At 33.2% G+C, this 13,382-nt stretch overlaps 1 protein-coding gene across 1 annotated transcript in view; it reads left to right on the forward strand.

The window, feature by feature from the left end:
• The first annotated feature begins 2,127 nt into the window (after positions 1-2,127).
• The window catches only part of LOC126976724 (sperm surface protein Sp17), a 131,556-nt gene continuing 120,301 nt past the window's right edge, over positions 2,128-13,382 (forward strand). The window contains exon 1 of the mRNA XM_050825228.1: positions 2,128-2,211. The gene's annotated coding sequence lies outside the window, so the exon portion shown is untranslated. The remainder of the gene's footprint in view (positions 2,212-13,382) is intronic.

Genomic DNA, 13,382 nt, shown 5'->3' on the forward strand with positions numbered 1-13,382 from the left:
CGTTAGTTATGCAGATGATATGGTGCTGTTGAGTCCATCAATTAGTGCAGTTCGGAGGCTGCTGGCAGTTTGTGTCTGTTATACAATGTGAAGAAGAGTGAACTTCGAGTGTTTCGGGCAAGCTCACAAAAACCAGCTCATGTTGCGCTAGTGACACTGGAAGGAGTGGAAATAAAAAGAGTGTCGCAATTCAAATATCTTGGCCATATTATTACCGAGGATTTGAAGGACGTTACCTAGACATAAAGAGGGAAAGGAGAGCCATTGCGGTTCGATGTTGGCTCGCAGGTTCGCACGATGTACATTAAACGTTAAAGTCACACTTTTTAAAGCGTTTTGTCAAATACTATACGTGTGCAGCCTGTGGGTTAAATATACGCAGAAGACGTACAATGCTCTCCGATTCCAATACAATAACGCATTCAGGGTGATGTTGGGACTCCCCCGTCATTGTGCCCTACAATGTTACCATCAGCGATGTTTTCGAACGCACACACAGACGACTTTTACGCAGTCATGCGGAAACGAGTCGCATCGCTCATCCGCAGGGTGCGGGGGAGCACCAACACCATGTTGAGTGTTCCTGTTGATAAGCCTGACTGTCCAATACTGAGGCATTGGATACACACACATGTCCACATAGCTAGTGCCTCAGTATGTTGTGGCAAGTATTTAAATTAAATTAAAGAAATCTAATTAAATTAAATTAAACAAAATCAAAATTTAATTGAATTAAATTTTATTTTATTAACTAAACTGAATTAAATTTTATTATATTATGCAATGTGAAATTTTACGTACTAACATAGTTTCTAAGAAATACTAACAATTTTATTTTACTTTACAGATTTTATTTTTATTTTATTTATTTATTTTTGAAGTGAAACTTCTTTAGAATCGTTGTGATTTCAAACCGGATGCAACGGAAAAAACGACAGGTAAGAGACACAAATACAAAAATGTGTAGGATGAAGCCGGCAAAGAATGAGATAGAAATATGCATACTTTTTTATGTATGACGCGAGTAGGTATACCTTAATATATTCTTATGTCATACGCACGACTTATAACTGCATAGACACCAGGAGAACATAAATATGGTAGCGGTGTTAGTAATGTCTTATAGCGGCTGAAATCATGTGTCATCCTAGCAACATGTACCAGGACTTCATATGTAGTTTAGAGGTTCATGCACAATGTAAGTTTCACTTCTGACATGTGTACTTTGTACACACGCAATTTTTTAATTAGTATGAGATCGGTAAAACGCTATTAGGTTCTCTATATTTAAAAGGTTATTTGAGCTTAGTAGGTAGGTACTGATTTAAAAGGAAACTGTTCATTAACCTAACAAACTAATAAAACTATATTTAAATTAATTAATATTTATTTCTTAGTAAGTACAAGATTTTATGTTCAAAGCAGATATTCGAAGTGTCGCACTATTATTAGACATTGCTGTGCAATATCATACTAATATGTTCATCTCATTTGATTATTAAAAATTTAATAGTAAGGTTTTATTCGACGGTGTATATGCTTTTAGAATATGATCCCAGAAAATGTACAAAACACATGTGTTACGAGTTTTAAAAGAATTGTTAAACAACGTTTCAGTGGGAAAGATTATTATAACATAAATGATTTTCTTAATGATACCTACTTGTGTACCGGGAATGAAGCGAACACCCTCAGGCTCTTTTATTATATATGTTTATTATACGATATTACATTGTAATCCATATTTTTATAAAAAAAAAGGACTCTGAGTTTCTTGCGCTCATTCTTCTCAGGTCTGAGCCAATCTATTTTGAATGGTAGTTTTTGACGTTCGATAAGTGATTTTGAATTGTATTTTGAATAAAAATATTTAAATTTGAATTTGAATTGATATCATTTTACTGATAAGATACTTTCGATTAAAGTTTAGAGTTTTTTTGATATCTGTAATAGTAACGAAAAAATAATCTGGGCACACTCAACGATTAGACTTTGTATAGGCGTAGTAAAGCCTTTGTTTCTACTCATCTAGAACTAAGCGTATCAAGTTCGAGAGATATTAATATCTCGTGAGAGAAAGGACTATTTACCCCATAGCCCACAGTCCTGTCTCGCATCAGTGCGATCTCGAAGCCGATGCGGTATGGTTGTGCGTCTATTGCGAAACATTGAGTTAAAACTGTGATTCTATATTTGGATTTCATATTTTCGGTGAGTGATAACATTGAATAATAATATTTGTAACGTAAAATCATAACCTCCACCAGTTTGTTGGTAAATAATGTTGCTATTGTCTATTACAATAATTTATAGGTTCAATTTGAAGCGCCAATAAGCCGTGCCTAAATTGTAAATACAACCTTTTTCTGTTGGGATAATAAATGAGATATTTAATGCATTTATTTCACGTTATATATTAGCTAGGGAGTTTAGTATGCAATTGTTTTTCGTACTGGCTACATTGGACTAAAATAAAACCTCTTTGATGCTAGATTGCAAAGTGAAACTTTTTCACATGTCAGACAGAACATCACTACATAATATTATAAAACAAAGACCTCCGTGGCGTCTGTCTGTTCGCGGTAAGCTCAATAACTACTGCACCCATTTTCATTTTGTGTATAATTTGTTAAGTTTTTGTGTACATTTTTGTATGCACTTATATGTTGGAGGTGTCGGAAAAAAATAAGCCGTTTGGAAGCTTCCAATGCTTGGGAGCTTTTCGTGGTAGAATTGTGTCTACTAAAAATGTCCACGAGGGTGTATGTTTATCTCTTAAGTATAACATACTATATCCATTATAATACTTTAAAATTTGTTAATTATAAAGCGGTAATGTAAAAGCCGTATACACAAATACGATATTAATCCTATTTTATTATCATATATTATGAAATAATTCCGAAATACGTTTTTTATTTCAATTTTAACACATTAACTTTGATTACACATTTCCGATGGCTTTAGACTAAATATTTCCCGAATACTTACATATTTTTTTCTATGTACAGAACAGCGCCTGTTGTGTTACGTCCAAGCGCTTTTCAATTGAGCCCACCGTTCGAGTGACGTATCGTTGATAAATCTTGTGTCTTGTTCAACTCTTAGGTTGTGGCTTCATCTATAATATCTACTTTACAGTTGATAATCTACTTAGCCCCAGTAAATGCATTTTAGGAAATTGACTTGAAATTTCATTCACTCAAATCTAAACATTTATTATTATATACTAGCTGACCCGGCAAAGGTTGTTTTGCCATATAAATTGTATTGATATTTTTCTTGCTAGTTGATAAGAGATGGCGCTAGTTGTATTCATTAGTAACAATCACACTTCTTTTATAGTTTGTATAATTCACACTATAGTTTTAGAAAATTATAGCCTATTTGTTATTCTGGTGTGTAAGCTATATTATTGTAAAGTTTTATCAAAATCTATTCAGTACATTTTGCGTTAAAGAAGTTCAAACATACATCCAGACATACAAAATTTCACATTTATAATATTAGTAGGAATATAAGTAGGATGTGATACCATTCATAAATTTTGGTTACAAATTTAATTTTTATTTAGTTATCACTTTAAAATTAGTAAATTCTTTAGATATTGAAAGCGTTCAAACGATATAGTTATACTTGTAACTCATAATATAATTTTATCAGCTTTTATTAGCAGTGTTGGTGCCTATCTACATTGAAGTGGGTTATAATTTTAGATATCTTTTATATTAATATGCAAAGCGAAGGCTTGCGTTCATTTTCCTTTTAGTTTATTTCGGTACAAAAGCCGAACAAGTGCAATGCAAGGGTTCCGTACAATTTTTTTTATGATTTAAGTATGTATGATTTTTGTAACATGTGACTTGATAAAATTGCCACAGAGTACGGATGGATACTTCCGTAAATTAGTATCATTGCTACCATATTTATGTTCTCCTGGTGTCTATGTAGTAATACTTCGTGCGAATGACATCAGAATATATTCAGGTATACTCGCGTCATACATGAGACAATTTCTTCTGCTATGATCGCCTGGTACCAAAACACTGTATAAAATTTTCTTACGAATTTTCGATCAGGTCACGTGTCTTGACGCGAGTTTAACATTTTATACTCATCCCAAGAAAAGTATTCAACGCCGCTAAAGAAGTTTTAACCTCAATAAATAATAGTATCACAAACATGCCACATATTATGTTATAAATTAAATTATTCTTATTTTTAAGAGCTGCCAGTTATATTAAAAGATAAAAACTATTAAAATACAGTGAATTTTCGGTATTCAAATTTAATTCAAGCCAAATATTTTTACTATGGAAAAATATCCCGTTACAGGCTCCTCTGCCGCAGGATGCCGGCTAGATTATGGGTACAACAATGGCGCCTATTTCTGCCGTCAAGCAGTAATGTGTAAACTTTACTGTGTTTCGGTCTGAAGGGCGCTGTAGTGAAATTACTGGGCAAATCAGGCTTAACATCTTATGTCTCAAGGTGACTTTTTGGGCTTTTTAAGAATCCTGAGTGGCACTGAATTGTATGGACAGGGCGTATCAATTACCATCATCTGAACATCCTGCTCATCTCGTCCCTTACTGTCATAAAAAATACTATATACACACTTTATCTGATATTCTATAAAGATTAAATACCAAATATAAAATAGAAAACAATATTTACGTAGAGAATATAGATTTTCTAAGCTAACACAAAACATGGTCTATGATATTCTTGTACGCAATCCTCTTGGGTCCCGTCAAACACACCCCTTTTTACAGCGGCTCTAATAATAAATATTATTTATGACTTATAAACGTAAACAGCGGTACCTTCTATATTTTTTATGATTACTGTTCACTCTAGGGCTTGGCCTGACGAAAATGTATGATTGGTTGACAGTTTAATACTTTTTAAAACTCAACTATCATCAACCCTCCATTATGCGTTCCAGCACCGCACATTATGAACACCGTAAAAATAATTCATGTGCTTAGATCATTTATAAGTCTTGATCACTGGAAACTGATATACTGGACTGTTTAAATACCACAGGACAGGCTGTCCCATATGTTTGACAGCAAATTTTTTGTGCCTCTTTGAAGCGCCACTCGCGAGGGTCCAGAGAACTAATTTTCAGGTATAATACAAATGGCTGCGAGAGAAGCGCGTAGTAACTGAAGCATTATTGAATTTTGAATTAATTTCGTTCGTTTTCCGTGTTATTTATACTTCAGGAATCAACGTAATAAAGTTCACATTTTTTTTGTAAATAGTTTTGCTATCGGTGTTTGTTTAGCTGAGGTTGTCATTACTAGTTTTAGTACCGAGACTCTCGTTATATGGCCGACAGCGCCAAAATGGCGAATATCAAACAGGCACATAAACACTTTGACAGCCGCCAGTCCAGTGGTAATTAGTCAGTAGACTAGAGGTCAGGGGCTAAATAGACTATGACAGCTGTGAAAACGTTGAAAAAAATAGACTTTAGAACTAACCTCTATATGTACCAATTCACGCATACAAACACCAAAGTATCATACAAATCGCGAGTGTAAGACGTAGCTTGTCGATCACACTAAACTAATATTCCTGGCCTGTTTCTATTGATTGTTTAACAGCAAGAGACTATCTAGATGTATAAATTATCTAAACTGTTTTGTTAGAACAAATTTCTTATCTGTGACAGTGTTATTATTGCTAAATAAAGACATCCATTTTGATTTTATTATTTCATTCAAATTTCGTACATATCTGAAAAACAAAGAAATTTGACCTCTATTCTAATATCAGTCGAAATGACGAATAATGCAGTCTAATCTTATTTAATCAGTTAAAAATGAAACAAAAACGTACTTCTGAACGATCATACCCTTCAACTACCGTTCCTTGTACAGTAGGCAAGACGGTGCGGGGGGAGGGTCGTATCTTATCAAACAATTGTTGTAAAAGAGTAAAATATCTAACTTGTATAAAATAATAAAGATAAATGTCGTATTTGTACAAACAGCTTTTACATTACCGTTTCATAAATGGATATCGTATGTTATCTTTAAGAGATAGACATATGCCATCGCGAAATTTTCTGTAGATCTGTATAAGATACACAATTCCACCTTATATTATTTTATTAAATCTCAAAGGGTTTAGACAGCGTTTTTATTTAAAACTCCCAGACGGCTTCCTTTTTTCCAACACCTCCAACAAATATCGTTAATGTTTACAAAAATGTATACAAAAATACCGCGCTATCCATTGTTGAAAACAGCTAAAAAAATCAGCAATTTTTGTGTTTATCGCGAACAGACAGACAGGCTGTATTGTATGATAATAATAGATGTTTATCGTTCAAATCCTACACGAGGAAACCTGGTGCACGCCACTTCACGGAATATTTGATGACACAATACTCTTCGAATGATTCACGTGGCATTTCACATCGGGGTGACCCCAGACCCCTATCGATCCTTTAATCTCTTTGAACTTTACCGATTGATCTTATTCGAATGGGATTTCCGTGTTACCCCCGTGTTGCCCCTTTTTGTGTTACAATAGCTGTGATAAGATGTAAGATAGATGTCAAAGGTTTAGTTTAAAACTATAACGTTTATTTATAGCAAATTAAGAAGAATAGGTTTAATAATAACACATCTTATCTTTATATATATAATTCTTCTGAATTGAATGAATTTTATGTGTGTGTTCAAGTTGATTCAAGGATAGTTTAGATTCACAATTGAACTATTAAAAAGGCATTTTTTTTCTCAAAATTGATTCCTTTAGAATTCTTTTGATGTCATTTCTAATACTATTACCGATTCGGATACAAATAGAAGAAAAAAAAACTCTCACAGCATTTTTTTTTGCACTATTTTTAATAAAATATACAAATTAGTTGAGTATAGAGTTCCCGCAAGACACCGCTCGGTTTTTGAACCCTTAAAAAACATAAGACAAATCTTTTTAATTATTTTAGCAAACTGCCATAACCATTAAGGAAACCATTGCTTCAACTTAAATTAGAATAGTGTGAGACTCGAATACTAATTAGTCTACGTCAGCAAACTAATTAACTAAAACGTTTCTAATGATAGTTGAAATTAGAGGCAAATTGTAATTTAACATGTCGACGGATTTCACGCGCCATCCTTTCCATTCCAATTAATCAAAGTATGTATTTAACCATTATTATAAAAAAATGTGAGCGTACAAACTACATATGTAAAATCTGAAACCTGGATTGTGCATGAACCTCTTAAATGCATATGAAGTCCTGGTACATGTTGCTAGGATGACACATGATTTCAACCGCTATAAAAGACATTACTATCACCGCTACCATATTTGTGTTCTCGTAGTGTCTATGTAGTAATATGTCGAGCCCATGACGTCACAATATATTAAGATATACTCGCATCATACATAAGACAATCTCGTTTTCAACTATGATCGCCTGGTACCAAAACACTATATCATGCTTCTTGTCTCATTTTATCCCACATTGAATCTTATGAATGTATCTGTTTTTTTACACAAAAGACTTACTCATTCGAATGCCTCGAAAATGTCTTAACAATCACGACCGAGAAGAATTTATTCATTATTTTTATTATTATAATTTCAAACAATAAGGACGACTTTTGTCAAGCGAATAAAACCATTATTAAGAGAATTCTTAGCGGTCGTATTTGCGTAACTTGTGTTGTTTGTCTTTAAAAGAAAGCTAACAGAGAATTTCATATAAATGATCTTTTGAATACAATTCAGGCAACTTTTGCGCGGATCTCTTACCCATATACATATAATATAAATACTAGCTGACGCCCGCGACTTCGTACGCGTAGATAAAGGATTTTTCATGATTTCATGTCCTATTCCAGTTCCGATTCCCGTTTTTGCTCTCGTTCCCAACATATTATAAGAATCTTATTTCGAGGAAGATTGCTATGACAAACTAAACCTATGATTGGTATAGTTATAGCTCATCGACGTGAATTTAAGTTTTTTACAAATCCCGCGGGAACCATGGTTTTCTTCCGGGATAAAATGTAGCTTATATCCTTTCCTAAGCTCTAGTCTATGGCTGTACCAAATTTCATCAAAATTGGTTCAGTAGCTCCAGAGTAAAAGCGTTACAAACAAACTTACATTCACATATAAAATATTAGTAGGGATTAAAACCGTACTTAAGTGAATATTGTATATTTTTTAAACAAATACTTACTGTATATTCTGAGAACATTACCGAACCCAAAAAAGTAAAAGTAGAATTTTCATCTGTTCGTCCAGGCACTATTGAATAGCTTAGATAATTTATACATCTAGATAGAGCCTCTTGCTGCTAGACAACCGACGAAAACAGGCCAGGTTTATTATGTTTGTGTGCGTGACAAGCTACGTGCGTGAATTGCTCAAAATAGAGGTTAACTGTCAACCTCAATTGTTTTCGACGTTTTCACAGTTGTCACTGTCTATCTATACATATAAACGAATAAATCTGAATAGACTTATTAAAATTTTTGCATAAATTTTAACAAGAGGTCATGACAACAAAATATCGGCTACATGCTATTACTTGATGCTATATTTTTGCTGTTTTGTAGCGTCCATGTGAACGACGTCGCGGGCATTAGCTAGTTTAATAATAAAACAGATTTGATTTTAATCGAGAAAACTTTATCGTACCGTCTATACAATAACGAAGTTTCTGCATCGATACAATATTCAAGAGCTCTGAAGACGGTTTAAATGAAGAAACTTTGGACAATGCTCAAACTTAATAATCTATATTTTATACTTGAGAGTTAGACCGTAGATAAATAATTGTCTTATCTTTCTTAGAAGAGAATAGAAATACAGTTACCCTCCGTATATCCAGTATCCTTATGACGAATTTTTATATTACGCGATTCCAATCCTCCATATAATGTGGGGGTGTAATTACCCCCATACATTTTTTTTATGGAATAGGAGGACAAACGAGCGTACGGATCACCCGGTGTTAAGTGATCACCGCCGCCCACATTCTCTTGCAACACCAGAGGAATCACCTTTAAGGAAGGTGTACGCGCTTTTTTTGAAGGTACCCATGTCGTATCGTCCCGGAAACAACGCACAAGGAAGCTCATTCCACAGCTTTGTAGTACGTGGAAGAAAGCTCCTTGAAAACCGGACTGTGGAGAACCGCCACACATCCAGATGGTGGGGATGATATCCTAACTTGAGGCGTGTCGTGCGAAGGTGAAATTCGGCGGCAATAGATATTTATGTACTGTGAAATTTATAATAATAATAATAAGTTTATTTCCCAAACATTACAATAATTAATAATAGTTTTACAAGTTAAAAATGTTTCTAAATTATATTATTAATTATTTACATTACATTTACATACAATACAGGGAGCAAAGACAGCTAAACTAGTATGAACTGTGTTTCAGCTGTCAGTGACTTCTCGGTACCAGACATAATTACCTACATAGTCAAATCAAATGATCAAAATCAGATAAAATAAAATAAAAATACTGTCTCAATACAAAAATGAGAATAAAATTAATATATAATAAAAGTATTACTTCTAAGAATGAGTGTGTGTGTGTGTGTGTGTGTTTGTGTGTGTGTGTGTGTGCTTGTGTATTATCAACCTTAATAAAAAAGTAAAACTGAGCAAATAATTGGAAATATTTGTTGCGAATTGTGATTAATTATTATTATTGCGAATTACGAAGTTCAAGAAACTCCACGCCCATCTTTTAAATCAAATAATAAATAATCTTTTAAACGCTACGACACTTGAACGATTGGCTCAGTTGGAAAGAGCGCTCGCACGGAACGCGAGAGGTCGCGGGTTCGAGTCCCGCTTCGTTCATAAATGTTGCTTTCATATTTTATTTGTGTAATTAATCCCAGAAGTGAGGTTTATTAAAAAAATAACGAATTCTTAATAATTATTGAATGTTAAAATGCAACCCATTTAAAAATACATGTTTCGAGACCAGAGAAGAACGAGCGCAAGAAACTTAGCTTACAATGAGATTAATTATTCAATAGCCTAAAGGCGGTCGTTCCATTCTCAAGGGGTGCTATGATTAAGAAAGTCATTCATGTTGATGTAACCTTTTCACACCAACGATTTTTAATAATTCTTTTGTTTTTCGTAATCATTTTATTTTGTATATTTTCTGATATTCTAAAGATTTACCAATTTGACATAACCGAGTATATATTGCTTAACAACTTTGTGTCTGTTCGCATTATTAGCATTATGATACCTTAGTACCTTCAAAAAAAAGCGCGTACACTTTTCTTAAAGGCCGACAACGCTCCTCTGGTGTTGCATGATAATGTGGGCGGCGGTGATCACTTAAAACCAGGTGACCCTTACGCTCGTTTGTCCTCCTATTCCATAAAAAAAACAGTTCCTCGAAAATTCACCAATGTGCTTATGAACATACATCACATTATCAAGAATATATTGAGAGGCACAATTGATATACATTACAGGTAAATTACTTTGGAGACGTTTTTGTATTAGTATTCTCGGAACTCTAAACAAGAAATTTAAATTTTCTTGTACAGCTAGAAAAAAAGGTTTGTTACATTTTGAAGACGATAAAATATTGAACGTAAATAGTCAGTGGTGAATGCCAAATAAATATTAATTATATATTTTATAAACATTGATAAAACTTAGGCGAATCAGCATGACACCTGGCTCAAATGTCGTTTGTGCAATGTACGTACAGTATACAAAAAAGTTTTTGTTTCTATAAAATTTTTTCGTACGAAAACGAATAATATTCTTATTTTTTAAACGTCATGCATTATTAAATTACATAGATATATCGGTTTTAAGTAGTAACTTGTAGTTGTCAATAGATTAATATGGAAATAAAACAAAAATAAATAGTAATTCGTATTGTTGTATTAGATTTATTTATTTACTATAGTTAAAATGTTATATTGTTCCTATCACGCTAAATCGTCCTATTCATATTCCAGATACTATATCGCTATCATTGTTCAATCATCTATTAAAAATAACTATTTCAAGAAAAACGTCCGTAACGTAACAATGACAACATAAATTTAAAAAAGTATTTTAGTGAAACAAAAACTTCACAATTACATATAACAGCAAGAGATTAAACTCGAACTGCTCGTTATTGCGATGCTATCGCTTAGTGTGTTAAAAGTTATAACAGTTAGTATCAACTGTTATTTTGCAAAACATTAATAATGTTACTATTGATGCTCTAAATGAATAAATTTAACTTCAAAGTTTATTATAATTCTTTAACTAAAGTGTGATCTGTGATCATTGACAACTATTAAAAACCGATATATATATATATATATATATATATATATATATATATATATAGATATAATTAAGTTATATGATATATATTAAGTTATTATATATATCTATATATCTATATATATATAGATATATATAATAACTTAATATATATTAACTTCGTAATAGAGGGCCCGAATCAATCACAAATACACATAGCTACACATGATTGACACGTATAAGATAATCCAGTGTCCAACTCGTTGTTGCTATGACCCCACCTCCCAGGAATCGATCCATAAAAACAAAAAAAAACCTATGTAGATTGTAGTTGCTAAGATAAATAAAATGTTGTGCTAATGTTTAATTAATAAATTGTGATTTATAATAATACGCAGTAAAATATACCGCTGTAGTTTTAATTTTTAACACTGTTATAATTAACGTTTTAAGTTAATTATTTTAACGACTAACCCAACTCTGCTATTGCTACTTCCCTTGCAAGGCGACTGTGAAGATCGAGCGAAGTGTCATGTTAATTCGCCCGGCTTGTTATTATTGTGAATTCTGATTATTTGGTGTTAGTTAATAAATTAATGAATTGATTTTATTCGTGGTTTATTCTTATGAGGTATGTATTTATTGTTCAGTAGTATAATTTTAAAGGCATCAATTGAAAAAAAAAATGAGGAAGAGTGTTAAGAATAATCCATTTATTTTAAAATGAAAATAAGCCACGAGACGAGGACATTCAGCTGATAGTAATTGATTGACGTCTTGCCTATTACAATGCAGTGCCGCTCAGGATTCTTGAAAAACCCACAAATTCTGAGTGGCACCACAATTGCGCTCGTTACCTTGAGACATACGATGTTAAGTCTCATATGCCTAGTAATTTCACTAGCTACGGTGCCCTTCAGACCGGAACACAGTAATGTTTACACATTACTGCTTCATGGCAGAAATAGGCGCCGTTGTGGTACCCATAGACTAGCCGGCATCCTGAGCAAAGCAGCCTCCCACTGGTGAAATAAATAATAATAAATGAGTTGTAGAGTTAAAGAAATGAAGAATTAAAAATTATGTTTCATATTAATGTTCACTGTTTTACTATCCTTTCATATTTTTAACCAATACTTTGTACAAATATTGGAACAAAGTATTAGTTCATTTATTTATGTGCCGACCGTAGGTACACGTACACACAAATGCAAAAATGTCTCGAAAGTAATTTACCTGTAAAAGTATGTCTTTTTATCCATTTTGTCTCAAAACGATTAAGGTTATTTATACTACAAGTGTTCCAGATATAAAACGTATATTAAGGTTGTCGAGGTCAACATAGATGTTGTTTGTTTCGTTCGTGCGTCGCGATCGATAAAGGCTTATTTGTGGAGATGAACAGAGAATAACACATTATTCTTTGTCAGAACTTTGTCCTGTAAAAAAGAATATGAATTCAAACAAAACAATTATTTTAACTATATTTATAATACAATGATAACACTAAATTAAAACTATAATTACGAGGAAGTGGACCAAGAATACCGACAGAATTTCCGCGTCGGGTAGCAAGGCTGATGCGTTGACTAAAAATATCTGCCAGCGCTTAGGTTCCCAGTAGCCCTATTGATGCCCGAGGATACTACATTCTCCAATGGGCCCCACGGGCCAAGTGTCTCGACACCAAACGACACAAAGATGTAAGCCTCACTGTGACCGACATATTATTTGAGACGTTTGCTGTCTTCGGCAGTCGAAGCAACAGTCCCAGCAACTGACATAACTTTGCAGCAATACTTGGTAAACGTCATGAACCTACGTCAGTTTGTAAAGGCGCTTTGATGTTAAGAAACTCCTAGCCCTTGTATTAAGGATAAAACATGTTAACAATTTAATTTGGTTAGCCTACTTAATACAATACGTACAATTTTAGCTGGCCTGCGCAGAACCAGACAAGAACTGTGCATTAGTATCCTCTTTATAATGTATTAAGCTATCGTAATCCTTATTTGTCAAAGTAGCTTTAACATATTCATTAAATTTGTGCTCAACGAGTCTTGCGGCGGTTCCTAATATGCTATCTACA

Source organism: Leptidea sinapis, chromosome 2 (assembly GCF_905404315.1).
Source record: "Leptidea sinapis chromosome 2, ilLepSina1.1, whole genome shotgun sequence".
NCBI lineage: Eukaryota > Metazoa > Arthropoda > Insecta > Lepidoptera > Pieridae > Leptidea > Leptidea sinapis.